We start from the raw sequence: 13,288 nt of genomic DNA, 5'->3' as shown, positions 1-13,288 counted from the left end.
ACATGAGGAAACTGAGACAAACAGGGTTAAATTACTTGCCCAGAGTCACATAGCTAGTAAATGTCTGAGATCACATTTGAACTCGGGTCCACCTGACTCCAGACCCGGTACTCTCTCCACTGTGCCACCTAGATGCCCAACCCAATCAATATCTGAAAACAAATCTCTTCTACAATATCCTCAACAAGTGTCCGTTAAGCTTTGTCCCAAGAGCTTCCTCCATCTCTCCCTATTTAATCCACTCTGTCTCTTTGCTTCTAAGTAGGTCCAGGTCTTCTCCGTCCTTAGAAAACCTTCACTTATTCTTATGCCTGTCATTGACAAAGTCCTAGGAAGAATTATCTTCACTTGCTGTCTTTACTTTCTCATTTTCTTCATTAGCAGCTAGTTAGTTATACCTTTCAGATAAGTGTTTATTAGCTGAATTATGTATAAAATACCATTTCTGATATTTGTCCTTCTTCTATTGCTGCTCAATTATTATCCAGGAGATTAGGTGCTTGGAGAGAACTAAAGAGTGAAACCAGGAGAGCTAAAGAATGAAAATGTCGTTTTACTTGCAGCAGGTGTTTCATGTACAACTTTCTTCAATCCTTTAGTGTCATGGTGGGAATCTGGACCTTTGACTCTTACACAGGCTGTATAGCAAATGTTGGGTAAGATTTCAATATGTTCCTTAAACATGACCCTGAAAGAGTTAGCTGTCTCATCACAACTAAATTCAATATAATTTTGTCCCAGAGTTATTTTTGTTTTCATGTTCAATTATCTGTATATTCACTTGATTCTCTGTGGATGCATAAATAGACCCATAGAACCCAAATCCCACCGTGGAGATTCTTCTATTAACTGTGTACCTGATTTGGTTCTTGTTCCACTGTAACCCCAAGGACTCTCTACTTGCTGGAACTGATGTTGCATTCTTTTCCCCTGGGGCAGCACTTAGGCCAATCAATGTATTCAACTCAGGTTTTAGGATTGCCCACAAAATGAAGGGAGAAATTTACCACTTCTTGGTCTAATAAAGCTCCAGATTGAGTTGGACCTGCAGTACATTCCTCAATGGTTATCAGTGGGAAGTGGTTTTATGACAGCACTTTTCCTAGCATCTTCTGTTTGTTTGCAAAAGTCACTGGCAGCTGTTGCCTCTGACATTCAGCTTCTGCCCAGAGAACAACTGTTCCAAAGAGTCAACTTTCTCAAATAGTAAGTGCGTCTCTTTCCGGAGCAGCACATAATATGTCTGAGTGAGAACCATAAAGGCATTACCTGACCTAAGATGTTTGGTGAGGAAATCCACACAAAGCTCTTCTAAAGCTAGAACTGCCGTGTGTGTGTGTGTGTGTGTGTATTAGCAGTGTAAAGAGGTAAAGAGTTGTCATGACTGTTTCTGGACCAATCTGAACCTCAACTGAATAAAGAAATCTCAACATGGCAAGAGGTGTATTGGAAATTAAAGCAGAGGGGTTCAAATGCCAATTTTGTTACTTGTTGTCTGTAACCTTAGTCACTTTACCTTTCTGGACCTCAGGTCTTTTATCACCTGAAAAACAGGTAACGCAAAGGTCAGAGGTTCTAGAGAAATATGAGAGGATTTGTACACAAGTCCAAAGCTGGGAAAAAAGCTTTTCCCCTCTCCTACGAACAAACACTCCACCCTCCCACTCACTTTTTAACCCCTTACAATCTAGTTTCTGACCCTACCATTATTTTTTTTAATATTTATTTATTTTTAGTTTTCACCATTCACCTTTATAAGATTTTGAATTTTAAATTTTCTCTCCCTCCTTCCCCTCTCTCCTCCCCAAGATGGCATGCAATCTGATATGGGCCATACATGTACAATCATATTAAACATATTTCCACATTAGTCTGACCCTACCATTCTGCTGAACCCTTACTAACCAGTAGACCCAAGCACCTAATCTCACGGCCTCTTAACATTCTTCATCTTTCTTTATTTCTCTAGCTTTTGATACTGTCAACCACCCCCTCTTCTAAATTTCTCTCCTTTCTTGCATCTGTGGTAGTACTATCTGCTGAGTCTCCTTCTATCCACCAGAATGATCTTTCTCAGTCTCACCAAGAATCATCACCCATCTAGCATGAAAACGCGAGTGTCTCCCAAGCCTCCATATCAGGCCCTCTTCTCTTCTCAACCTACAATCTATACCTTAGGGATTACATCGAACCCAATAGATGCAATTACTCTTTCTAACCAAGTGACTCCCAAACCTATGTATTCACTGCCCTAATCTCTTTACTGAACTCTATTCCTGTACCACCAACTGTGTGCTGTTCATCTCCAAATGAAAGTTTTATCAACATCTCAAATTCCACATACTCACCAACTTCCCCCCTTAAGCCATCCTTCCTCTGAACTTCCCTGTTTCTATTGAGGGAATGTCATTCCCCTGATTACCTAGGTTTGTAACCTCAGAATCATCCTTGAGTCTTCTCTCCTCCTGCCCCACATCCTGTCAGTTGTCAGGACCAAAGCATTCTACCTCCACAACATCTCTCTCCTCTGTCCCCTTCTCTCCATTCACAGTCATCCCTTCTCACTTACACTACTGCAACAGAGGTCTCTGTTTCTAGTCTCTCTAATCCTAAGGCATAGGCCTGACCATGATATTCCTTTGCTCAGAAACATTCAATGGTTCCCTTTTGCCTCTAGGACAAAAAAAAATAAAAATTCCTCAGCCTGGAAGTTAAGATTTCTTAGTCTGGCTCTAACCTTCCTTTTCAAGGTTTATTTCCTATTATTACCCTTTAAGTACTCTACATTCAGCCAAACTGGCCTCCTAGCTGTTTCTGGAATGTTTCACCTCCCAACCCTGCATGTGAGATCTGTATTCAAGTAATTTGAAGGGCTGTCAGGTAGAAGAGGGATTTGTTTAGTTTGTCCTTCTTGACTTTGGAAGCTAGAACTAGGAGTGATGCATGAAAGTCACAAGGAAATGTTTCCTAATAGGATGGTTAAATGGCTTACCTTGGAAGGTAGGGAGTGGGTCCCCTCTCATTGGAGGTCTTCAAGCCAAGCTGGATGATCCCTTGTTGGGTAGGTTGTCCAAGGGACTCTTATCCATGTATGAGTTGGACTAAATGCTAAATTAAATCCAATATCTCTTAGATTCTGTGACCTAGTCAAACTCCCTCATATTACAGAAAAGGAAACTGAGACAAAGTCATACAGCTGTTCCATTGTGGGGTGCTCTGATTAATGAGAAACTGTTCTTTCTACCAAAAAGAAAACTATACTCCCTGTAACGTCCCCCCATATTGGCCATAATTTCATCCTCTGGAACCAACCAGAGCCTAATTTCTTCCTCTTTTAAATGTTTGGCAGGAGAGTTTACTTACCCCCCTAAATCTTCTCTTCTGCAAGTGATCTAAAAAGTTAAAAAAAAAAGTAAAGATTAATGTGGATTGAGGCAGTCAGTGAAAAGTTTCATGGAGGAGGCAAGACAATAATAATGATACTATATCACTCGTGTAATAACTTACAAAAACTTTCCCTCTGTTGTCCCACAGACCCCTCACAACAGTTCTGTGAAGGAGGAAGAATGTTTTACAGCGGAGGAAACTGAAGTCTAGTAATGGGATATGAGTTGGGATCATATGATCATAAAATTTAGAGTTGATAAGGTGCCTTAGGTAGATCATCTAATCCAGCAGTTCTTAAACTTTTTGGTTTCAGGACTCCTCTAAACACTTAAAAATTGTTGAAGATCCTTCCCCCCAAAAAAGCTTTTGTTTATGTGGACTATATCTACCTATATTTACCATATTAGAAATGAAAAGGTCTTAGTATTATTAAGAAAATAGTTTTAACCTTGAGGATCCCCGAAAGGATCTTGGAGACTCCCAGGGGTCCTGGGACCATTCTTTGAGAACCACTGACCTAATCCAACTCCCCAATTTTACATATGAAAAAAATTGAGAAAGGGGAAATTATTTGCTCAAGGTCATAGAGTGAGTCAGGAAGAGGAGCAGGGACTTAAACTCTAATCTCCTGATTTGAAGCCTGGGATACTTTCCAGTAGGCCATACCGAGGGAATGGACAAAACATCCAGCTGGTACAATAGATGGAGCACTGGGCCTGGAATCAGGAAGACTTGAGTTCCAATTCATTCTCAGATGCTTACTGTGTGACACTGGGCAAGTCACTTAACCTCCAGTAGCTTGTTTCCTCATCTGAATAATGGGGATAATAATAGTATCTACTTCTCAGAGTAGTTGTGAAGATACAATGAGATATTATTTGTGAAGTTCTGTATAGATGCTCACTATTATTACTCCCCATTTTACATTAGGCAAATCACTCCCTTCTGAGCTTCCTTCTATGAAACAATGTGTTCAGCTTCAAAGCCTTAAACAGAATAAGCACTTAATAAATTCTTCTTGAATCAATTGAATTATTGTTTATTACATTATTATATTTGTTATAATTTAGTTATATAAATATCACATTAATATATAAGTAATATATCATGTTTAATTATAATAGTATTATACATTATTATATATAATTATATCATGTTATATGGTTTCTAATAACAATCATTGTTGCTATTCAGTTATTTTTCAATTGTGTCCAACCTTTCATGACCGCATTTGGGGTTTTCTTGGCAGAGACACTGGAGCGGTTTGCCATTTCCTTCTCCAGGTCATTTTAAGATGAGTAAACTGAGGCAAACAGGGTTAAGTGACTTACCCAAGGTCACACAGCTAGTAAGCGTCTGAGACCCGATTTGAACTTAGGAAAATGAGTATACCTGACTCCAGGCTCAGCGCTTTATCCACCTAGCTGCCTCAATAATGATAATTACCTGTGTTTTTATAGTACTTTAAGGTTTGTAAAGCTCTTAAATTCTTGTTGAATCAGTTTAATTATGTGGTCTCTAATAATGATAATTACTTACGTTTTTATAGCACTTATGTAAGATTTGCAAAGCTCTTCCCTTGGAGGTCTCAAGGACATATCTAAAGCTCCTTCCCGCTCTGACTCCCATGAGGATATGTATGACTCAGGAAGAGGGCATTGGAAAAGTCGGGGAAGAGGAGGCACAGAGCTGGGGCTCAGGGAGAGAAGAAGAGGGGCCGGGACTCAGGGCTGTCAAAGGCTGCCAAGGCTAGGAAGTGGGATGGGTCAATCCTCCAAGGATCAGCAGAACCAAAGCCAGAATTTCCTGGCCAGAATTGTTCTGCAGGATTCTCTGGGCGGCCATCTTTCTAAATCAAACCCTTGCACAGCTCAAGGTCTTGGCTCCCAGCAGGCTCCAAGCCGGAGGTGCTCTGTTAGCTCTTGGCTCTTCCCGAAGTTTCTCCCCAGGTCTTGCTAATGTTAGAAACTGAGCTCAGAGAAGGGAATCTAGATTGATGGTGCCGCAGCTGGGCCTCAGGCCTATCCTGAGCAGCAGAGCCTCCCTATTCAGAGATTATTGCTCATATTCCTGCCCACTCTTGGGCACGTCAATGCCAACTCCTCTATTCGGCTTTTAAAACTTTCACAACCTTGTTAACTTTGTCATGCAGCAATCCTCTTCTCACACTCCCCACACAAGAGTTAACTAAATCTGTATTCTGTGAACTCTTTAAAAAATATTTTGAGAACTGCATTTCAATAGAATGATTCCTCTGTAATCCTATTTTATTTTATGCATTTAAAAACCTTATTTTGAAAAGGGCTTCCCCAGACTGCCAGAGGGGTCCAGGACACAAAAAAGCCTAAGAAGTCCTTACCTTACACTCTGGCCAAAGTGGCTTTTTTGCTATTTCTTACACATGACTCTATCTCCCACTTCTGTACCTTTGCATGAGCTAATAATTTTTTTGTAATTGTTCAGTCATGACTGACTCTTCATGATCCCATTTGAGGTTTTCTTGGTAAAGATAATGGAGTGGTTTGCCATTTCCTTTTCCAGCTCATTTTACAGATGAGGAAACTAAGGCAAACAGGGTTAAGTGACTTACCCAAGGTCACACAGCTAGTAAGTGTCTGAGGCCAGATTCGAACTCAGGAAGATGAGTCTTCTTGACTCCAGGCCCAGCACTTTATCCAGGGTACCACCTAGATGCCCATATAGCACTAAATGACTGCTTAATCAATACTGGTTGACTGGCTGATTGAGTGATTGATTTCCCATCTGGGACTTCATTTCTTCATCAGTCAAATGTGGTTAATAGTCAGCATGGTACAGTGGAAAGGACACCAGAGTAGAACATCAAGAGAACTGGATTTAGTTCCTAACCCGCCCACTAACTCTTTGTGACTTCAAACAAATCAATTACCTTATCACATTTTATGATCTACAGTTAAGGATTCAGAGAAAGAAAAGACCTTAGAGAAATCATCTGTTCTGATGCCCTTATTTTACATACGAGAAAACTAAATACAAAGAGAAGAACTGATCTACCCGAGATTACTCAGCTAGTAACAACTGGAAGAGTAGGTATTCAAATCTAGGCCATCTGACTCCAAACTGACTACTCTTTCCTGTAGGTCATGTAACCATTCTCTACTCAGGGTCTTAGTTTCCTCATCTGTAAAATTAGAAGAGCAATACTTACCAGACAATACCCAAGGTTGTTATGAGAATCATATGCCCTAATGGAGGGGAAAATCACATTAAAGTAAGACTTTTGTCATTATTAATAATTTTTAATATGTTTACTGATATCTTTCATTTTCAACATGCTAAGATTTTCCCCTATATTCCTTCCCTTCCCCACATTCCAGACAGTCATCCTTGATAACATTTTTAAAAAGAAAAAGAGAAAGAAGAAAAATAATTCAGTAAAATAATCCATATATTGAAAATATTACACATCAGTGGACTCCTTCTATCTCTGCACAAAGGTTAGAGGTGACTTCTCATATCTTTACTTTCAGGCCAAACTTATTCTTTGCAATATTGCAATATTTCATTTCTTATTGGGGTGGGCGGTGTTGTCCTTTCTATTTACGTGGTTATAGTCATTGTGGATATTTCTTGGCTCTTCTTACCTTACACTGTACCAGTTCATATGTATCTCTCTATGATTCATCACCCTCATCATTTCTTATAGCACAGTAATATTATGTTCATGGACCATAATTTGTTTTGCCATTCCCCAATGGATGAGCATCTACTTTGTTTCCAATTTTTTTTGCTACCACAAACAGTGTTGTTATAAATATCTTGATTTATGTGATTTTTATCAGTGACTTCCTTGAGTATATGCCTAATAGTGTAAACTCTGGGTAAATGGATATGAACATTTTAATCATTTTGTTTGATTAATTCCAAATTGCTTTCTAGAATGCATAATACTAATTAGATAATTAATTAATGTTATTACTCCCTTACATTGTTAATTTTCAAAGCACTTTTACATCCATTATCCTATTTCATCCTCACAAATTGTTAGGGGTAGGTAGTTTAGATGTATTTATTTCCATTTGGGGCAGCTAAGTAGCACAGTGGATGAGCACAGGGCCTGGAGTCAAGAAAACATGAGTTGAAATCCAGCCTCAGATACTTACAAAGCTATATGACCCTGGGCAAGTCACTTAACCCTGTTTGCGTCAGTTTCCTCATTGGTAAAATGAGGTGGAGGAGGAGGTGACAAAACACTCCAGTATCTTTGCCAAGAAAACCCCAAATGGAGTCACAAAAAGTTGGACATGATTGAACAACAATCCCCATTTTAAAGATATGAAAACTGATACCTAGAGGAGGGGAAATGATTTGCCTAAGGTCGAACAATAAGTAGACAAAGTTAAAACTATATCTTTAACAACATGACCACCTACTATGGGAATCCCATTCTAAGGAAGATCATCAGAGCTAAATAGATCTCAGCACCTTCACCCCACTCCATGTTCCATCCTTTGATGACGTTGTTCCTAATTTCTTACTCTTGCTTCTCCCCATCCCAAATAATAAACACAAATTTTAACAAGGGCCTCCTGAAGACAATGTGTTGAACTAAAGATATGATTCTAATTATAGGATTTCAGGAACCACAGAAGATGGCTTTGGTTCCTTCTCCAATTGCATCAGCCCTGAGGAAATAATTTTTAGAAGATCACTGTTTCTGAGGAGTCAGGAAACTGAGGTCTAATATTAATTATCTCACTGTATGGCCTTGGCCAAGTTACTTCTCCTCTCTGGGCTTCTGTAAAAGTAAAAAGGCTAGATATTGTATAAGCTTTCTTTCTCTCCGACATTTTATGGCTCTGTCACTATGCCACAAACTCCTCTCAGTGCTTGGGGCATCAAAGTGACTTGAGGCAAATTGCTTTTCTTCTCCCTCAATTCCATCGTCTTAGGCTGTGGTAAGGAGCAAATGAAATAATACATGTAAAGTGCTTTGTACACCTTAAAGTAACACGTAAATGTTAGATATTATTATTCTGTAAAACAAGAAAGTTGGACCAAATTATCTCTAAGGTCACTTCCATATCTGTCATTCTGTGTTCTAAGGTCCCTCTAGTTTGGACATTCTGTGTTCTAAGGTCCCTTCTATCACTGGCATTCATATTTGAAGATCCTTTTCAGCTCTGACATTCTGTGTTCTTTTTTCTAAGTTCCCTTCTAGGTCTGACATTCTAAGTTCTAAGGTCCTTTCCAGATGGAACATTCTATATTCCACATTCTAAAGTCCTTTTCAGCTTTAACATTCTACTTTCTAACATTTTATGTTCTATGTTCTAAGGGCTCTTACAGATTTAACATTCTATGTTCTAAGGTCCCTTACAGACTGACCTACTACATTCCATGTTCTAGGTCCCTTTTAGCTCTAATATTCTATGTTATAACACTTTATGCTCTATGGTCTCAGGTCCTTCCCACCTCTGACATTCTATGGTACTGTGGACTTAGATTTGATGCAAAAGACAATGCTGTCCAGGCCAGATGCTGACCACCAGTAATCCCCTGGACTGTTTTCCACATTGTAGATTTTCATAAACCCAGCCAACCTCTGATCTGACACCCTCTCCCCACTTCTGGCTTTCCTTCCAGCAGCCCTGGCTCTGGCAGAGAAATGAGTCTGCCCGGCGCCTCCACAGCCTTCCATGCCATTCATCTTGCTGGGCCCTGAAAGGGCTGGGCCCTCTGTCAACTTTCCTCTGCTGCCCTTTCCAGAGGAAATAGCTTCCTGTCTTTTCCCCTCCCCCTACCCCAGAACCAACCATTACTGACTTCAAGGGGTGGGGGGCAGCTCTATAGTTAGGGAAAGATAGATCTCAGCTTTGTCTTTACACCCACAGCGCCAAGTATAACGGAATGATACACAACAAATCTAATGTCATTCAGCACAACAAACATCTGTAATTGTGTTATATTGTAATGCCCAAAACCTTATACATAGTAGATGATAAAAATAAGTTTGTTGCTGAGTGGCAGAATAGTGCTGATGTGCTTTATAATCCACTAATTAATAACAAACATTTATTAAGCACCTACTATATGCAGAGCATTGTGTTGGACTCTGCTGGAGATACAAGTTTGAAAAGACAGAGGCTCTACCCTGAAGTAACTTAGTACAGTGAAGAGATAAACATCAGTATAGAGAATCGCATGGTAAGTATGTTACCAAGGGGCAAAGTGCTATGGGAGGTTGGATCAAGGGAGATCATTACTGATGGGGAAGGGTGCACCCCTTCAGTTGTGCCAAAGTCCATAAGATCCTATAGGCTACACTTGACCCTAGTGCTAAATGTTAACTGTCCAGGGACTAAATGGTCTTTGTGGTCCCTTTAAGCTCTTAAAGGAAGGAAATAAACATTTATTAAGTACCTACTATGTGGCACATATAGTGCTAAGCACTTTACAAATATCTCATCAGAACCTCACAATATATATATATGTATATTATATATATATATATATATACAAAATAAAATACCCCTTGGGATAGTTGCTATTATTATCCCCATTCTACAGTTGAGAAAATTGAGACAGAGGTAAAACAATTTGCCCAGGGAAGGGTCTGAGGCTAGATTTGGACTCAAGTCTTCCTGACTCCAGATCCATCTCTCTATCCACTATACCACCTGGCTGCCTCAAGCCAACTAACTAGCTCTTAAAGTCTATACTTTGCTGAATCAAATCCTGCATAGAGAAAGGGCAGATAACGAGCGCTGTTCCAGAATCCAGAAGGTCCAAATTCCTGGTCCAGCAATGTTACCTACCTTGTTGTATACCAGTGATTTCACTTCTCTCCATTTTAGTCAAATGAGGGAGTTAAACCAGGATTTCCAAGGCCCTTTCTGCCTCTAGCATTCCATGATCTAAGGTCCTTTCTGCTCTGGCCCTCTGTTTTCAGGCATTTTCCTGCTCTGACTTTCTACATTCTAAGTTCTAAAATTGGCTTGAGAATGGACTAATCCTGGGATTTATGACCCAGAGGGATTTGGGACCATGATGATCTTTTACCCATAAGGCAGTCCTTTTCTCTTCTTCTCCATCTCTCTCTCATGTGTGCCCTGTTAAGAGTTCCAGGTATGACACAAATCTGCCTTCATGTTCAAAAATCATAATAGTCCCAAATCACTCTCAGGGATGGGAGGGAATGCTTGTCCCTTTGAACCACAAATCCCATGTTGCTAATCAGTTCTCAAACCACTACTACTTCTGGTTCATCTAAGCTGGGACATTCTTTATTCCAAGTTTGATTCTCATTCTGAAATGCTGTGATCCTATGAACATTTTATGTCCCATCTAAGCCTCCTCTGGATCTAATGTTTAACTATTCTATATTCCAAGTACAAGGGTGGCATTCTACCCACTTAAAAGTACTTACTTTTGTTAAGTAAAAACACTTCTTGAATGAACAACCAACCAGAACCAAATATAAATAGGACCTGTATACCTCCTTGAATTAATCAAAGCCAGTGTGTGAGTAACTTGATCGTGCTCTAACGAATTTGTGTCTTAAACCCAGATAGATGTTCTGAGGATCTGGGTTTGGGTTTGTTGTTGTTGTTAAGCTGTGTGCGACTCTTCATGATCCCATTTGGGGTTTTGTTGGCACATATACTTCTCCAGCTCATTTTATAGATATGGAAACTGAAGCAAACAGGGTTAAATGACTTGCCATGGTCACACAGCTAGTAAGTGTCTGAGGCTGAATTTGAACTCAGGCCTTTTTGACTCCAGACCCAGGGCTCTATCCATTATGCCACTTAGCTGCCCTTTCTGGATTTAGGAGGTTGAAGCAAACATGAAATTCCAAAATGCCTCTGAGAGGCGGAGGTAGAACTGAATAGTGGCAAAGAATCAATTAATCAATATTTATTAAGCATCTACTGTATGCCAAGGAAGATATATAAAGAGTCATATGCTCTAAAGAAGTCCTGAAAAAAGATTGGCTCATTCCCCAACTTGCCTTCCCAGTGACTGTCTATCCACAGATGTAATCTGCTATTTAGTTACCCAAACATTTCCAGTAAACTGAATTTCGTCCCAACCACAAAGAGGCCAGGGATGAACTAGAGATAGATATAAATGTAAAGTTAGGCAGAAAGCCCAACCTCTTTCTAAATGTTAGGAATTTTACTGAGGGCTCAGAGTAACTGTGACTGAACTCATCACTTTTTGTCTAAAATCAACTCTCTAAAGCTGAAGGAGGAATGAGCCACATGGACCTTAGGGATATTATATTGCACCATAGGCTTAAAGTGAACTAATTATTATAACAGGGTATTTCATATAGTTCTTTCCATCTCTAACAGTTTGTGTTCTGAGATCAGTTCTATTTCTAATATTCTATGGTTTGTTTGTTTTTTGCTTTAATCATGTATGTTGTAAGGAAGTGGTTCTCAATCTGTGAACCATGTAGTTATCGCAGGAGGCCCATAAATCCATATTTACACCATGTTCATTATCTGATTATTGTTTAACTCCAACAGAATATGCAATATGAGAATAGATCTCTCACACATCTGTGTCAATCAATCATTCAATAAACAGGTAATGTAATTAGTTAATGCTTACAGTGTGCTGGTCACTAGGGATAAAAGTACAAAGAATGAAACAATCCCTACTGAAAATAAGTTTACCTTCTCACGGAGGAAGACAAGAAGTACAGATTATATGGAGATATGGATATACACAGAGATACATTCATACACATACACTGGCTTTGATTAATTCAAGGAGTTATACAGGTCCTGTTCATATAGAGTTAATTATACAAATATCTACAAAGTAGCTGAAAACAAGGCAGTTTGAGGGGATCCAGAAGAGCTTCATAAGGAAGATGGTACCCGAGCTGCTTCTTAAAGGAGAGTTAATGAGTTAATGAGGGAGGGCATTCTAGGCATGGGAGATAGCCAGTACTAAGGCATGATTCATCATATGTAGATGGTGGCATGATCAATGAAATACAATCTCATTTAAAAGTGTTACTGAGTGTAAAGAAAAGGAATCAATTAAAATTTTAAAGATGCTGGTGAATTCATAGCAGCTTTTTAATAATGGAGTATTTTCTCTATCAATGTATCTATTGGTACAACTACTATCATGTTGGGGTCTGTGAATTTTTAAAAGTTTAATTGATGCCTTTTGTTTTTACATGATAATCATTTCTAGTTATATTTCTCCTTCAAATCCCTCCCTCTTACAGTGAACCTTCCCCTATAATAAAATTAAGCAAAAGAAACATATCAATCACATCTGATGGCTTTACAACATTCCATACCCACAGTCCCATATTCATAGTCCCTTCAAAGAAGTTTTTCAGTTGTATCCAACTCGTCGTGATCCCATTTGGGGTTTTCTTGGCAAAGATGGCTTGCCATTTCCTTCTCCACCTCATTTTACAGGTAAGGAAACTAAGGCAAATAGGGTTAAGTGACTTGCTTAGGGTCACCCAGCTAGTAAAGTATCTGGAACCAGATTTGAATTCAGAAAGATGAGTCTTCCTGACTCCAGGCTCAGTACTCTTTCCACTGTGCCACCCAGCTGCCCTGCTCCAATGAAAGGAGGAAGTATATTTCAAGCCAAATCACCGAGCATTTATTAAATGGTTCCTATGTGCCAGGCACTGTACTAAGTGCTGGGGATTCAAAGAAAGCCAAAAGACTGTCCCTGCTCTCAGGAATCTCACAATCTAATAGAGGAGATAACATGTAAACAAATATGTATAAACAAAATGTGGACAAGAAAAACCAGCGGGAGTCTCAATGGGAAGGCATGAAGATGAAGGGGGATTGGGAAAGGCATTTTTCTTGTGGAAGGTGGCATTTTAGCTGAGACTTCAAGGTAGCCAGAGAAGCCAAGGGGCAGAGATAAG

General features: G+C 39.5%; 1 pseudogene; it reads right to left on the bottom strand.

The window, feature by feature from the left end:
- Positions 1–425: 425 nt before the first annotated feature.
- Positions 426–1,445, bottom strand: LOC114032709 (annotated as a pseudogene).
- Between the last annotated feature and the right edge of the window lie 11,843 nt (positions 1,446–13,288).

The sequence above is a fragment of the Vombatus ursinus genome, unplaced genomic scaffold, assembly GCF_900497805.2.
Source record: "Vombatus ursinus unplaced genomic scaffold, bare-nosed wombat genome assembly UNPS02005659.1, whole genome shotgun sequence".
Lineage (NCBI taxonomy): Eukaryota > Metazoa > Chordata > Mammalia > Diprotodontia > Vombatidae > Vombatus > Vombatus ursinus.
The sequence above is the reverse complement of the archived record's forward strand: the minus strand, read 5'-3'. Positions and strand labels throughout refer to the sequence as shown.